Here is a 17,975-nt window from a genome sequence, read left to right on the forward strand (position 1 = left end):
GAGAAGAAGCAAGCTGCTGGTGTTAAAAAACTGTTCTCTTTAGTCCTTTAAAGAGAATCCAATGTTGAACTTGGAATGCAATGTAGAACTTCACAAGTTAACACTTAATAAATTTTCCTGACTAAATAAAATTTCACTATTTCTTGTGTATTTCCTTGTAAAGCAACAAAGGATGGTGGCTAGATGACTAACTTTGGAACCAGGAAACCCTGGATTTAAAACTCTTCCCCTTACTGACTGTGTGACTAAGAGTCATTCAGTTAACTTCCACTATTCTCAAGCAACTGTTTAATGAAATAGTTTCAGATGTGTTGCTGATATTAATCAGGAAAGGTAGATTTTACACTGGGAATTTTCTATATTGATGAAATCACAGATCTGACCAAAAAGAAAAAAAAATGTTTCCTTATCAATAAAATGAGAATGGTAAAAGGTTCAAATTCCAGCTTTGCCCCTTAAAATAAGTAGACTGACTTTGGATTTCAGTTTCCAAAGCTGTAAAATGAGGCAGTTGCATAAGATAGTCAGTGAAGTCTCCTTTGACTCCAAGCCTTTGCTGTGATTTACTTCTTTGGACTAGGATGAAAGTAATTCCTGACTGAGAGTTTTTAAAATACTTAAAAAAGAATTGATATTATGAGTCCTATGTGAGCACTCGAGCTTAAACAGTTCTCTCCTCTATAATTAGAATTTTCTTTGAAATCAATGAGATATACACCAAAATATTCAAAGCAGCACTTTTCTAGTGGCAATGAACTAGAAAAAAAATCAAATGGCCATTGAATAGGGAATGGTTAAAATACTATGTGGTACACAATGTCATGGAATATTACTGTGCCATAAGAAATTATGAATATAAAAATTCAAAAAATTCAAAGATTTATATGAATATATGCAGAAGTAGCCCACCAAGGAAAGCAATATACATAATGACTACAAGAGAAGAAAGGAAAAAGGCATGCATTTAGTGTCTACTATGTACTGTGTTGTGATTTTTTTCCAAATATTATATCATTATAACAATGTAAATAGGAGTGATTAAAAACATACAAATTTATTACTATGTAATAGTAATTATCATACTTGTCCCTGAAAGCAAATGTGGGGAAGAATACCTTCCCAGTCTTCTTTCTTTGAAGAAATGGAAATTATGAGGATAAAACATTGTTTACATATATATATATATATATATATAGACTCAGAAAGTTAATTAATTTAAATTTAATATTAGTTAATTTTGCTGAATTGTTATTTCCTCTTTTTGTTCTTTGTTGTAAGGAAAAACTCACTAGGTTGGAAAAGAAGAGGATATATTCAGAAATAATGGGAATTTTAAAACCAAAATAAATCACTAGTAGAATAAAAATAAATCAGCGATTCATCCCTGAACAGATTGGCCTAAGGACAATTCGAAGCTACCTTGTATCAGAACCAGCTGCCGAATTTGGTTGCTGCTATGCTTCAGTTATTAACTGTCATCTGTTATTCCAAATACACAAAATATTCAAAGCATGCTGGTCACAGGTTAAAAGCTCTCAGCTTACTTTTAAGTTAATTGTGAGGGGTAGGGAGTGGAGATGGGGGGTGATACTTGCTTTAAGTCTTTTTGGGGAATTTGTCAGTGTCAGTACATGACTGGGAATGTTTAAAGAATGTATTTCTATTGCTTTTTGTGGAATAAAGAGCAGGAAGTTCACTGGGCATAGCAGTTTATTTTCATTTTGATCTGAGATGCTGTACTAGGGGTTTGAAGGAAAGCATGTCCTTGGAAGACTTGAATACCAATGCTCTGCTCTGGAGGGCCTTATCTTTTAACTGCAGCTCTGCACACCACATGTCAGGAAAAGATTGAATGACTGTTTTGAACAGTACATGCTGCCAATCCAGCAAAACTGAAGAAGTGGGAGGGGGAAGGCAATGCAGATAAAAGGGATCCAAAATTAAATAATAATAAATATTAAGATAATACATTTTGAGCAAAATGATGAATTAGCATTATTAAAACTCACCCATAGCTAGAGATAGATATTCCTGGGTTAGATGATAGGATCTACAATTTTTATTTCTTCTTTATAAAGATTCAGAACTATCAAGTATCCCCTTTGTCTTCTTTTCTCTAGGCTTAACATTACTCATCTTTTTAAACAATCCCCATATACTATTAACCCAAAGCCCTTTGCTGTTCTAGTTATCCTTCTCTGTATCTTCTTTAGTTTATTGATTGGTCTTCCTAAATTGTGGTACCCAGAACTGAACACAATATTTCAGATGTAGTAAGACTACTATCTTATTTTTCTTGGAATCTATACTTCTCAATGTGGCTTAATATTGTATTTTCTTATCAATCATTTCACATTATAGACTTATGTTGTATTTCCAGGTCACTAAAACCCCCAGATCTTTTTTTTTTGGACAATCATTCTTCCCCATCTAGTACTTGTGAAGTCTGTATTTGTTTTATATGGAGTCTCTCTCTCATACCAACAATCCCCATTATTGAAATTTAAAAGCACAAAAGAATTTTATGATAAGCCTAGGTATATCAGAAGCACAGATTTTCAGTTCAAAATAAACCTAATTCAACCCTGACTTAAAACATGAATTTTCCCCATGACATTGGAAACACAGTTATGTAGACTTGACTAGAAAACCTTCATAGACAAGAAGATCACTATTTCTGAAAGTAACTCTTTTCATTTTGGGAGAATTTCATATAAATGTTGTGTATATATATACATATATACACATATGTACATATGTGTATACACACATACACACACACACACACACACACCCAGATATGAAAATAAGCAAAACAAAGTGGAATTTAGGAAGAACACTAAATTGAGATCCTGAATACCTAAAGTCTCAATCACCTGTCATTTATTACCTTTATGACAGATATTAACTCAGTTTTTTTACAAAAATGTAGAAATTGCTATATCTTTCAACTTTATTTATGTAATTTTGGTCCAGATTTCTTAATCCACTGGTTTGGGAAGCACTCTGCTGTAGAAATTCCCTCTACTGATACAGGTTGGCAATTGTAAAATTTCCTGGGGAATCAAGAAGTCTGAACCCAAAACTTTTGGATTTCTGACCTAGTCTTCTATTCATTGCATCCATTGAACTGTGGCTTGGTTAAAAGGGAAAAATAGTAAGCTGCTTTAAAGATGATATATTGAAAAATTTCTCAAGGAAATGAAAAAGAGTTTGAGCTAAAGACAGGTAGATCTCCAAGAAAACTCAGGGGCAATGCTATTAATAACAAATTAAAGGAGAAACCAAGAGAGGTCAAATTGCTTCATGATAAAATTAGTGCACTGGATTTGAACATTGCTAATGCTTGGATTAAGTTTAAAAGAATGAAAAAAATTGTACTTATCTCCAGTGGTATTGTTTTTTGAATCACCTCACCTGGCTACATATCATATGCAAATGAAGCACACAGCAATTATTTTAAGTATATCAGTTCTCATATACTTAAAACATAAATCTTAATGAGGGTCTGGGAATAGAGGAAAAAGAATTAAACTACTGGAAGAGAATTAATGACCAATTGAAGAACTAGGAAGACCTTGAAATCATTGGAGGGATTTGGCTTTTGGACGGAAGGTAAAAGAAAGTAGATTTAGACTAGATTTGTAACTTCACTGGTATGGAGAACCTCCAGGGTAAAGGAACACCCTCAACTGTAATAACTGATCTCTAACTTAAATTTTTAGTGAACAATGCTCTGAAACATTAGGCAACTTGCTCCTGATCACACAGTCTAGAATTAGTAGAGGTAGAATTTGAACCTAGATCTTCCTGACTACAAGACTGGCCCTCTAGATTTCCCTTTGCAACCAGTGTTAGAAGTTGCTAAATTACAAACAGTTCTATCTCTGAAAGAGACATCTAAGCCATTCAGTCTAACTCTCTCACTTTACAGATTAGGAAACTGAGTTTCAGAAAAGTTAAAAACTTGCCTAGGTTCAGAGAGGTAGGATTTGAACCTTCCTCCTCTGTGTGTCTGTCACAGGTGATCCAAGTTTGTGTAGTGATGAAAAAAGTTAATATACTATTATGATATACTAAACAGAGTAAAAAAATACTAACATAAGAAACCAAGATTTCTACTAAATTGTTTCAGTCAGATGTTAATAAACAATGCTTATAATTTATACTTATAACCGATTGTGATCACAACACTTGGAAAAGATGTGGACCAAACTACAGGCAATTCAGGGAAGATAAGATAAGCTCATTAAAAGGGTAGAAGATAGATCTTATGGAGAACTGGTATTATTTAGGTTGAAAGAGAGGAGGCTGTTCACTCAGGGGAGAGAATTAATGATGTTAGAGTGGGAACAATGGGGCAAGCAAAGAGAAGGATGTGTGCAACATGGAATCTGGGGGTAAAAATGAACCATTTATTTCCAGTCATATTTCACCTCACAAAATGGTGGTCTCAGGAGGAAATTACTAATGAGGAGAAGAGAATCTCAAGTCAATGGGGGTGGGATGAAAGTGGGGACAATACCATACAGAAAACAAAACAAAAACAATCCTTAACCTTAAGGATCTTCCATTAACTCTGGGTTATTTTATTTTATACAGACCTATGATTGTATCAAAAGGGGAAATTGCCTTGATGGAAATTTATCCATTGACATAGATTGGAAAGTTGTCTGTGATTTATAGCCATAGAGGGTTGTCTGAGGAATTGCCCAGATATGTCAAAGGTAGGTCTTGACCTGGATTCTTTATGATATCATTCTGCCATGTTACTGCCACAACTTTTCACCTGATTACTGGCTTCAAATATTTCTAAGTTCTTCTTTTTAATGAACTTTATCAAGCATGTGTTTTCTGCCTTCCTTGAGGAAATAAGTTATGAAAGTCAAAGAGGTTTTTCTTGGACATGAGCAAGATCTTCTTAATGAGGGTGATAAAATACTAGAATGAGTTACCAAAGAAGACTGTGGAATGCTTATATGTGAGAAAAGAACAATCACATAATTTGTTAGGTAGCTTAGTCATTCACTTTCTGAAATACAGAAAAAAAATACAGAAAAGTATCATTTGAAGCTCCCATCTTCCGCAGTGCAGTTAGTGAGAATCTTTTTCCTTAACCAGAAAACATATTGGCTTAAATATACAATGAAAAAAATGTATTTTCTTCCATCCCAATTAATCTTTATACTGAAATATTTAATTGATTTCTACACTGGGCAAATGAAAGCTTACTGTTTGGAAAATTCAATAATGTTTTGATCATTTTGATACTTGCCAAAGGATATGTATCTTGGAATGGAGCTTTTAGGTCCTTGGGTACCACACTGCCTTTTGAGGTGGCATTAGAGTCTGATTATGATGTCCTTTTTCCTTACCTTTGATGTCACTATGGGTCCAATTTGTATAGATGCTCCATTTAATCAGTGGGATGATTAAGTCATTAAAAATATATGTTTATATAACATATGTTAAAAATTTTTTAGGGAACAGGAGGTGAGGAAGGGAGGAAACTGAATTTTTTAAAATGAATGTTAAAATTTGTCTTTTCATGTCATTGAAAATGTATATATATAATACATATATATATATACACACATATGCATACATGTCCTACTAAGTATTCAAAACATTAACTATAATTTTCATAGTTCATAACATCTGCAATATCTTTCATGTGAATCTTAGCCTCAAATACAGGTAAAAAATAACTTTTTATTTGTTTGTTATTAAGAGGTAGTGTGGTATAGTAGAAAGCTGGTCTTAGATCTATCTGGGTTCAAGTCTCACGTCTGACAGACTACCTGTTTAACTCTGGGCAAGTCTCAGTCTTTTTTTTCTTTTTAGGTTTTTGTAAGGCAAATGGGGTTAAGTGGCTTGCCCAAGGCCACACAGCTAGGTAATTATTAAGTGTCTGAGACCGGATTTGAACTCAGGTACTCCTGACTCCAGGGCCAGTGCTTTATCCACTGCTCCACCTAGCTGCCCCCAAGTCTCAGTCTTTCATGATGTCCAAGCCAACCATCTAAAACTATAAATTGCAGAGAAAATACCAGTCTCTATATCTCTATATATGCAAATATATATATATAATATATATATATATATAGATAGATAGATAGATAGATAGATAACCCTTTAAGAGGATTCTTGAGGTAAAAACTATTTATATAATAATGCCAAGATGTCATTCAACTTTTAAAATATTTCTCTCTTTTCTAACTATGTGGCTATGGGAAACCAAATATTCTTCAAATAGTTCAACCAAAATACAACAAATTGAATACAGAAGCAGATATGATAATCCAGCTATATTCTATTAAGCCAGATATGAAAGAAATTCTCAAAAAATGTTTACTCAATAACATTTTTCTCATTTAATTTTTTTTGGTTTTGGAAAATAGAGCTTCATCTAAATGAATGTTATTTATGTTAAGGAGTTTGTTATTCTTTTCAAATGAATTTATAAATAATTTTAGCAATTTTTCTTTCTAATATGTTAAATATCAATAAATATAACTCACAAAAGATGAAAACTTAAGGGACACCCAATATTTTAAGAGAGTCCTGGGACAATAAATTTTGAAAATCGTTGCCCTACACCATTCAAGTGAAAAAAAAACACAAGTTGTTTTGGTATTTTATGTAAATAAAGTTGCCTTAAAGAGAGGAGACTTTAAATACGGAAAATGAAGAAGTGGCAGAGCATCACTTTAAATTTTTTTATTAACTGTCATTGACTTTCATCTATGGAGTGATATGACTAAGTCTTTTATTGGGGTGCAGAGGGGAGTAAAAGAACTATAGTTTATTGAATACATCCACTCCCAATTCTACACATGCTCTGCCCTCCTAGTTCCCCTCCTCATGTTCAACTCCTTGGTCACTTCTGATGTTTGTAAATCTTTGACATTTTCAAGAAGATAGATGGGGAAAGGGAGGATGAATGCTTCTCAATAAGCCCTATCAGTCCACTATAATTTTCATTCTCAAACTTGGTGAAAAGAACAGGCAATTCAAGTTTCTCATAGAAACTCATAGTTTTTCATAGAACTCATAGAGTTCCTTCTTTTTGGCAACTTTCTCCAGATCGTTCTGTCCATAACTCTCCTCCAAGAGAAGGTCTTTGCTCAGAAGATGGTTGAAGGCACTTCACTACCAGCCACCTGTATTTGCTGTCCTGGATGTTAGGTCCAATCTTGCCATTCACACTGGGGTCACCTGAGGGTAATCATCTTGAATCTGAAAAAGCTCCCCCATCTCCAGTAGGATGTTCTTGGCATGGTTGTGTTCTTTCTTCCCATCTATGTCTGCTATGAACATAGCAGCAGTAACTAATAGTAAGTAGAAGAAATAGAAAGTTGTCTTGTATTTGACAATGGTCTTATATTTCTGCTCAGTGAATCTGTCAAGATCAATCTTGTCCCGAGGGATAAAGTCAAGGGTTTGGCCAATTTCTAATCTCATTGTGGTAAGTGAGCTGTAGGAAGAGTTCAAAAAGGATCAGGTAATGAGCTACACACAATAGTAATGCTTCAGCAGGCAATAGATACAGACTTCCAACACATGGCATCATTGATGGCATCCAAGTCAATACCAGGCTTCTTACATCAGCACGGCTATCCCCAGCAGGTAAGAAAAGCATCCATGATGTCACCTGTTACTAGGAAGAAAACCTGGAGCAACTGCACACACCAACCCACTGTTAGTGTTCTCTGTAGACTTTTAGCATCCTGCTTTTGTAGTTCCACCAGCTCCATTCACAGACAAGTCTTGGTTGTATTTTCCCATTATACTCTAGGACCTCCTTGAATCTGGCTATGGTATCTCCCACCTCAGGATGTCCCATTCCATCTTCTGTCAGGATCTTTACAATCTGGGTGAGATGCTGGACAAAGTCTTGCTTCTCTTCGGCAAACAATGATTTCTGATCTCTGTTCATTCTGGTAAGAGGATGCAGTTACAGTCTTTCTCCTTCCATCTGGATAGTATAGAAACTAACTTTGATTTTGTAGAAAAGGCATCCAACCATACATCCCAATAGTGGGATATCTCAAAATCACAAAGTTGTTTGAGATGCTATGACATTCTACTTATGGATGTTTATCCCAAACATCTATATGCTTACAGGATCTCATCCCCAAGATGATAAAAAAGGAAATCACTTAGGTCAGCATTTAGAGAGTGCATTATACAAAGAAGAAATAAAGGCATTGATGTGGTTACTGAGATTTGGAAGCAAAATTGAGTAAGCTGAAATCTCTATGGAAAGCAAGAAAGCATGATGGAAATGAAGTAATCAATCAAATCAGCAACCATTTGTTAAATAAACCCTTATTATATTCCAGGAACCTTGCAAAATGAATTCATATACAAGATACATGGAAACCAGTGATGGCTTTGCCAATAACCTGCTTTTAATTTTAATCAGGAAATATTAAAAAACAAAAACAGATGAGTCTCATCTCTGTCTACCCTGATCCTCAGCTTGTTTCTCTGCTTTGCTAAAGAATCAAAAGGAAAGTTACAAAAACATAACCTAAAACTTGTTTAGCTAAGAAACTAGAAAACAAATGGTTTCACTGTCACTGAACTACTGAAGTTCAACAATTGTCTAGATGTCCTGCAGATACAGCCCAAATATATAATCCTAACAAGTAGTGAATGAAATACAATAACTATTCTGCTTAAATTTAACCAGATACAAACTGGATGGAAGAATTTCCAAGTTGTTTATCAGATTCTTTTTCACAGTGTTCTTAATTAAAGAATCAGAGGGCCAATTTTTCTCTCATGCCACATGGCACTGAGCTCTACTAATCTTTGGGTTAGTTTGTATTTCTTGGGAAGATTCAAACCAGACAGGCTTTTGACCTCACACTTGCAGTTGTTAAAAGTTTTATTTGAGAGATCCTGGAAACATGAACCAATGCTGTGCCTGAAGAGGGACGAACATGAATACTTGACCATTTGTACTTTGGTTTCCATATTTCTCTGTGTTTTTTTTAAGTTTTTTTTTTTTTGCAAGGCAATGGGGTTAAGTGGCTTGCCCAAGGCCACACAGCTAGGTAATTATTAAGTGCCTGAGGTCGGATTTGAACTCAGGTACTCCTGACTCCAGGATGGGTGCTCTATCCACTGCACTGCTTAGCCGCCCCCTCTGTATGTAGATTTTTAAGGCAACTATCATCAGTGTGCCCAGGGGCTCAGAGAGAGATAAGACCCAGTTAAAAGCAGTGTGGAACTTGAGATTTGAAACTTAAAATCTTGATTCTAAATCTAGCTGTGTTTTCCAAAATAGAAAGTAATGAATAGAAAAATCTATATACTTAGTGAAAGAAATATATAATTTCTTAGGATATAAAAAATAAGCATAACCAATCATTCAGATGTAAAGTCTAAGAAAAACCAATGGACAATATGGCATGTTTTTTTCCAGATGCTTAAAAGGTACAGGCTTTCCTCTCATTTGATATGTTCATGGTACATTAACCTTATAAGAAAAGTGTTCCATGGAGTACAAAGATATTTCAGGTCCCAATCTAAAAAAGATCAAGTTCCATTGTACAATGAACCATAATAGCAATCACTTCATGCATTTGCTTTGCAAAACTGACCTATCCCTCTAAACATTTAGTCATGCCAAGAGCTGCACCTCTATATTGTTTCCCGATGCTTCAATTTTCTCCAGAAGATTATTTTGGAAGTAAAAAGCTACTGTTTAGTAATTTTCTTCCTTGTAATGTTTTTGTTTGACAAAAGAAATGTTTCTCTTTTACACCTAGAGTTTGCTCATGATGTACTGATAAAATGAATAAACATTGGCTTTTAAAATAGTCCTTAGAAAGAATGGACCCATCTTCATCCATTCTCCATCTTCTAGCAATCAGAATACAAAGCATTTCTCCTGGTTGATTCCAGGTAAATTTAGAGTGCTAGAACACTGAAATTCAGACTGGAGTCTGAATTTAAAATAGAATTTGAGTTCATGTCTCCAATTCCCTTTTTGCTTTCTCCCCCCACATAATCTTGGACAAGATTATTTATCTTACTGAGCCTTAGTTTCCTCATCTGCCAAATTAATATGTTTCTATTAGATCTACATATCTCATAGGATCGTTGTAAAACTCAAATATGCTGAATGGAAATAACTCTAAAACCATAATCCATGATTTAAATGTAAACTGCAGAGAATTATCATGGTATATTAAAAGACCCCTGGCCTACATTATAAGTGGAAGATCTAGGGTACAACTCCTGTTCTATCTATCACTGAGCAGATTTTTCCTTATCTATAAAAGAGGGGATAATAATACCTCTTCTGCCTATATAGCTAGGCACTAGTTGGTGAGAGTAACGAATTCTATGAAGTAGTTTTGGAACTGAATTCACACTTCATATTTCCATTTGACCTTAGAACCAGTGACTATATTTTAAATAATTATATCTTTGAATAGCTTGAATTCAAAATCACATAACCACTTCATCATCATCATCATCATCACCATCATTGTGGTCATCAACATCATTGTCACCATTATCATCATAATCATGAAGAATTCTCATTAATCAGAACTAGATACTGTGAATAAATGAGATATGCTACAACTCTCTAGTGCTATAAAGTACATCCATGTACTTATTCTATATACAGTGTATGTATAAATATCTGCATACATGTTGTTTCCCACAGTAAAATGCTCTGTGAGGGAGGAGATGAGGATGAATGAGATACATTGTGAAGAATAAGACTTGACAGTTGATTGGATATGGAAGGGGGGGGAGTGAAGAGTGGAGATTCTAAATATAAAGTGACTGAAAAGAGACAGTATAATAAAGAGTTAAGGGAAAGGATAGGGCTTGAGGAGAGGATAATGAATCTTATTTGGGGTATATTTAGTTTAAGATGCTTAAGGGTCATCTGAAAGGATATGTACTATAGTCAGTTGGTTATGTACAATTGGAACTCAGAAGATATGAGGGCTGGTTATGTATTTGTATATACCCACACAGACACAGAAAGATAGATATCTATAGATATCTATCTGGACAAAATCTCTCTATACACATACACACACACACATGCACACAGACACACACACTCAACTAGGTGGCACAATAGATAGAATGTTGGACCTAGAATCAGGAAAACTCATCTTCCTGAGTTCAAATCTGACCTCTCACACTTCCTATCTGTTTAATTCTGGGCAAATCACTTAACTCTGCCTAAGTTTTCTTCTGTAAAATGAGCTGGAGAAGGGAATGGCAAACTATTCTAGTTTCTTTGCCAAGAAAACACCAAGTGAGGTCACAAAGAGTTTGACAGGACTGAAAAATGACCAAACAACATATGCATGTAAATGCTATGAATGCCTTATATATTATGTAAATAATGCATATGGATGTACATGGATATGCATACACAAATAGCTAAATCTTTATTTGTAAATATAGATAAGGTTTATAAATAATTAAGTTCACAGGTGCTGATGAAATCATTAAGAGAGAGTAGAGAAATGAAAAGAAGATGCAAGATAGAACATAGAATATAGGTACATAATGGGAGCAGGACAGAGAGAGAGAGCAATTTTATTTAAGTGGTGGGACTGGAGTTCACAACACAAGGGTTTGAAAAGTGACTTTGAGGTGAGTAAATGGAAGCAAGAAATATAGGAAGCTTTTTCTAGGATTTTAAAAGGAAAACAGAGTGGGGTTATAGAGAAATTGTTTGAGAAGGGTTTTTAAACATGGAGCAGTCGTGGTATTTTTATAAGCCTCAGAGAAGGAGTTGTTGGATAAATATAATTTACAGATTATAAAGGAAAAGGAAATAATCAAAAAGATAAGGTACTACACTCTATAGGAGGAAATGAGTTGTACTAGAGACAGCTCCTACCTGATGGGAAAACTGATTGTTAAATATTCAGTGTGAGCATTTGCACCTGAGAAATCAGCAAATGGCATGAGTCAGTTTTATAGATTGATTTATTGTTTTTCTGATTGTCTGACTTAAGAAAGTGATAAAGAAAATGTTAGTAATGCATATTAAAATTTAAGATGTGTCATAGGTATTTTTAAAAAGATGGTTATTAAACATTTACCAGAACACCTCTAGACAAAGGGCACAAGTAGAGACTTTTGCCAAGGAGAATTACTTCTCCCAGGACTGTAACAATAGATGAAACAGTAGAAAATGATGGTGCAGGAAGTTACAGATCCCATTCTTCTTTCAAACTTCCTCAATCTGTCAAGGGCACCTTCCTTCCAGTCTCCAAGTTGTACAATATCATATTTGGGAGGAGCATATATTAGATAATCAGAGTCCTCATTTCTAATTAATGGTTTTCAATTACATGAATTTTATTTTTAAAATTCTTGGGGTGAGGAAGTGCTAAATAATACAAAGTTAAAACAAACTCACAATTAGAAAGTAATGTCAGATAATCAAGAATGAGAAGTGAAAAATAAATTCCCATGATGAAGACATATGAAGCCAAGAGAGCCAGTAGAATCCATAAATTATTTCTACTTATACTTTATGAATGTGTCTTGTATCTCACCACTAAAACCACTACAATGAACAACCTCAAATAACAAGAATAAGACTGTTGAATTCTCCACTCACTTCCTATCTTTGTGGAGTACCTCTTTCATTTTATATAAATATATATATATACATATACATATATATATATATACATATATATATATATATATGTAACTTTGATGTTTGAAACTGACTCTCCAAACCACACGATAAAATCTATACAATTGCCTAGTCATACCCCTACATTGTATATCTTTATTAATGTCAAATTTTCATTATTTTTTATTCTAGAAACAAGTGTTTAAAATTGCAATCAATGAGATGACCCCTAGATTGTAAGAATATTTTTCTAATATCACTGTTGGGGCATTTGACTATGAATAAAAATCTCAAGGTATATTATCAATGGTTAAGGTCAAGAGAAACTTTTTATTATGACAGGAACTATGATTTTAATTCAATAAAGATTTAGTAAGAACCTATCATGTGCCAAGCACACCATGGGGATATAAATAGGAAAAAGTGAGCTCCTGTCCCCAAGGAGAAGGTGGAAAGAATTGATAAACCAGAGGTTTTTCAGGAGGTACCTTGTCTAGGGTCATCTTGTTTTTGTTTGTTTCAAGATAGAGTTGCAGATGGGAACTCCTACGATGAAAACTTTTTTCTGCAGAAACAAATTTATAGTTTTATAGAGTTAATTAATTAGCTGAGGTCAATTTTAATCCACACAAAATTTTAATCCATAGAAAATAAATAAATACAAAGTCAGTAGGTGTTAAAGGTAGAACTTGGACCTATGTCTTCCAGACTCAGAAGTCAGTTCATTCTTCACAATAATATTCTATCTTTTTAAAATTATTATTTTTTAAAATGTTATTTTCCTTTCCAAAATCCCTTTTCCTCTCACCTTCCCCTACCCATTGAGAAGGCAAGAAATACTCATTATACATATGAAGTCATGAAAAACATTTTCACATCAATCTTGTTAAAGGGGAATGGAGGTAGAGCAAGATATATCATCCTTCTTGATATCTTAATTGCTGCACAATTACATGGACTTTATATGCATTTAAAATGAACTGAGGGAGGGGATAGTGCCATACACCAAAAGGGAATCAAAATCAACAGTCACTTATCAACCAAAATTTGCTTTCTTTCTTGACTTTGTAGTGATGAAAGTATCCTTTGTTTCCTTAAAAGCCCTGCTCAGGTACCTACTTCTAACTGAATCTTCTTGGATTCCTCTCAGGTATTAGCACTCCCTCCCACTTTGATGAATATATTAATCAACAACCTTTTAAGTGTCTACCATATCCTATGGCTCCCTATAAATACTAAAACAAAAATGAAACAACTCCTGCCCTCAGGAAGCTTGTTATTCTATATAGGGAGATAAGATGGACCTATATACTCACTTTGTATTGCTTACTACTATTCAGATGTTCTTCTAGGATCATGTAAGATCCTTGAAAGCAAGGTCTTTCATTTTAAAATTGAATTTCCTATTTAGGTGATTAATAAATGTTTGATTTGAAGATAAGTCCATCAAGAGACAAGTTATGATGTATCGGGTTGCCTCATTATGTTACCAGATATCACATGCTAGTATTTACTTGGTATTGATCATGCACTGTGATACCTGGCTGACACAGGAGGAAGAGAAACCAATTCAATGTCAAAAGACTCCCTCAGTAGCCAGTTCTATCTCCAACAATCCTCTTTCCTACAAATCAGGTTAAGGGGTGAGATGATTCTGGTAAAGGCAAATGAGAAGGATGACTTGCACAGCATACCTCTCACTATTATAAACATAAATGTTCCACTTATGCCACTAATCACTTGCTTGGTTGTTATAGACCTCTTTGAGATCAAAGAACTACTACTAGTAGTAAATTGAAATTAAATTTGTAGAGATTTCATTGTCTGGCTGAAGATTTCTGACACCTATCATTGTTTGCTTACTGTACAAGAAAGAAGGGATTAAATGAATGCTTTATTCATTAAACTAAGCTTTTATCTGAATGAAGCAGCCTATACCATTTCATTTCTTATATAGTTTATTAGGATGAGATTCTGTGTTTCTGAAGATTCACCAATAACAGTAAATTTTTGAATAAAGAATGATAAAACTCTTCATATTAAAAGAGTAATTTCATTGTGCCTCCTTGCTTTCCCCCCAAGTTCTCTATTGGCTTCTGGTTTAAAAATTGCCAACATCTCTTTAACAAATCCTCCATCTACTGGGAAGAGCTCTGTTTTATTTTTTCAGTAGATACCTTTAAATAAGGAAGTCTCCTGTGACCTTAGGCAAATAACTTGACCCCTCTAGAACTCTGTTTCCTCATTCATAAAGTAAAGTTAGATGGTGCAGTGGATAGAGCACTGGCTTTGGAGTCAGGAAGACAAGAGTTCAAATCTGACCTCAGACACTTATTACATACTAGCTATGTGTCCTTGGGCAAGTCACTTAAAATCGATTGCCTCTCATCCAGGGCCAAATCCAGTCATCCTGATAATTATCTGGCCACTGGATCCAGAAGACTCTAAAGGAGGAAAGTGACACTGGTGATATAGCACAGCACCACTTACTCAAACCCAATTCATGTGCTCGTCATGGCATTAACTCCTTGATGTCATAGTCTTCTTTGAGAAAAAAGGACAAATATATTGCTGGGATCAAATGACCTCTGAGTTCCTTTTGGTTCTAAATCTATTAACCTTTGATTCTAAGACTTTTGTGGTTATTGGAAAAAATAAATCTTATGTTTTTAAAGCACTTTCTTTTATAGCAGGTTCTGTACAACCTTCTTAAGGCAGTAGGATAGACAAATATAGCTTTATAGTTTACTATGGGCCAAACACTGTGCTATTGACTAGAGTTGGAAATAGGAGCCAAAAGGAAAAAAGGAAAGAAGATGGACTGGAAAGGAAGGGAAGGGGAAAGCAGAAGGGGTGGGAAGAAAGAAGGGTCAAGGGAAATAAGAGTAAGGCAAAGAAAAGGGAAGGAAAGAGAGGAGAGGAGAGGAGAGGAGAAGAGAGGAGAGGAGAGGAGAGGAGAGGAGAGGGGAGGAGAGGAGAAGGTAGGGGAGGAGAGGAGAGGGGAGGGGAAGGAAGAGGAATCCCTCTCCTTAAGGAGTATATTATAGTCTAATGGGTAAGACAACACATATTAAGAAATAAATGAATGGATATTTATTAAGTGCTTGCTAATATGCAATGTATAATACTAAGTGCTAGGAATACAAATAGAAAAGTAAGAAAATCTCTGATCTCAAGGAGCTCACATTCTAATGGGGAAAATGACATATATGGGAGATTTCAGCTATGAGTCAAATGAAAAGAGCCTATGCTATGGTCCTTAGAGTGCACGGACAATGCTGATGTCACTGTTGTTTCTTTATGTCATTTATAATGAAAAAAATTTCTGATACCAAACCATTTGACAGTGCCAAGGACTTTAGTGGCAAGGACTTTCCTCTCTGAGTTTTCAGTAGTTGTGATCAAAGCCCCTGTAAGACCAGGTGCCAGGCTACATCTCTATTGGGGTTGCTTTCTGGCACAATGGCTAAGAAGGCTATATTCGTAACAGTGCTACTCTCAAGGATTTTGGGTTGAGGGTCCTGGGCTGTCTCCATCAAGGTCTTGAGAGGAGATGGTGGTCAATGTGGTAGGGGTGGTTTGACTTGAGATGGGGAGAGCGAGGATTCAAGGGAAAGAAGAAAAGAAGTATATTACTATCCCCATTTTATATATAGAAAGTGAGGCTCAGTGGACTTGTCTGAATTCCTAAAATGTTGAAACTGAAATGAAAATCTTGGTTTTCCACTTAGGGTTGTCAAATCTCTTGACATTTTACTCTCTTCCATTGCTATCCCCAGCATGAGCCATCAAAAACATTCACCTACTGAGTGTACAGAAAATACTTTACTAAATTTCAAGGAACTTAAGGACAAGGGTGTGATGGCAAATGTCTGACAAACTCTATCCAGGAAAAAAAAAATAGGCATACAGGTCAAAGGATGTTGTGAACTTCAAATGAAATGAGGTAAAATACTTTTATAAAGTGCTATATAAATGTCAGTTATTATTAATATTATTATTGTAGTTATTTTTATCTTACAGTAGTATACTACCCCAGTCTGAGGATAACTTCTTTCCCTGAACCTTTTACTTCTAAACTTGAGCAATGTTTATAGAACAATACAAAGATTTAACAATGAGGTCTTGCAGGGAGGGTATGAGGTGTTTTTTTTTTGTATACACCCTTTTAAGCTTGATCTACATTATTAATACTTTCTTAATTCTACAAAATCAACAAAATTATAAATCAAGTCTTTATTTGTGGCAGTTGTTGATTTCTGAGGCATAAATGCTCACAATGGAAACTTAACAATGAATTCTCCATGTCTGTTGTAACTGGTTCCAGGATACCCCCACCTGTGGAGAAAAACTATACATAGATGCCTGCTCTCTGAAAAAATAAGTTTCTTTTCCTGATTTAACCATTCTTTTTTATCCCCAGTCCAAACCAGAGCTGGCTCCTTCACTTCCTCTGGTTATTGAGGAAGCAAAGTCAGGTGTGTTACAGTGGAAAGAACACTTAAATCCGTGTCAACTACAATCTTTACCATTAATTAATTATCCAAAATTATTTTAGACAATAACCCTTCAGAGCCTCAGTTTGATCATTTTCAAAAACTCCTCAAAGTGCCTTCTAGTTGTAAGCACTTTGCATTATGAAAGAGAGGGGCAAAACACTGAATCTCTGTCTGCCTCAGTTTCCTTATCAATAAAATGGGGATAATAAAATTATCTACCTCCCAGGACTGTTATGAAGATCAATTGAGATTTCATAAAGCATTTAGCACGGAACCTGGAACATAGTATGAACTTTTAAAATGCTTATTTCCTTCTCTTTTCCTTACCCTTACTTATTCAGCTAGGTGGGATGTTGAATGCAAGGGATAGAAATGATTCAGGGATTATAAGAATATGAAAGCAGGGAGTTATAAGAATATGATACAGAGAGTTATGGACATAGGGGATTTGTAAATGGAAACACATTTTATAATCCTTTATACTGTTAAATTTTATAAAAATGTCATCTACTCCTGTGATATAAATTGACTCCTATGGTTCCATTGTTAAATGTAAACTTGTAATGTCTCCTCAACCCCCAACTTCCAATCTTTTACCTGGTTTCAGTCACATAGAGGGGAAGGGATGTTCCCTTTGCCCACAGTCTTCTGACTCTTCTGTACCCAGAGAATGGGAAAGTCTATAAAAGTCAGGTGTGGACTCCCCAGTCAGCTCTCTGTCTCTCTGTCTGTCTGCCCATCCCCGTGTCTCTCTCTCTCTCTCTCTCTCTCTCTCTCTCTCTCTCTCTCTCTCTCTCTCTCTCTCTCTCACTCTCTCTGTCTCTCTCTCTCTA

At 35.0% G+C, this 17,975-nt stretch overlaps 1 protein-coding gene and 1 pseudogene across 1 annotated transcript in view; both read right to left on the bottom strand.

Moving 5' to 3' along the window:
• The window catches only part of LOC141523702 (farnesyl pyrophosphate synthase pseudogene), a 30,858-nt pseudogene extending 12,890 nt beyond the window's left edge, over nt 1-17,968 (bottom strand).
• RCAN2 (regulator of calcineurin 2) overlaps nt 1-17,975 on the bottom strand; it is a 304,597-nt gene that overhangs the window by 138,222 nt on the left and 148,400 nt on the right. The gene's annotated exons all lie outside the window — the stretch shown is intronic.

Source organism: Macrotis lagotis, chromosome 5, assembly GCF_037893015.1.
Source record: "Macrotis lagotis isolate mMagLag1 chromosome 5, bilby.v1.9.chrom.fasta, whole genome shotgun sequence".
NCBI lineage: Eukaryota > Metazoa > Chordata > Mammalia > Peramelemorphia > Peramelidae > Macrotis > Macrotis lagotis.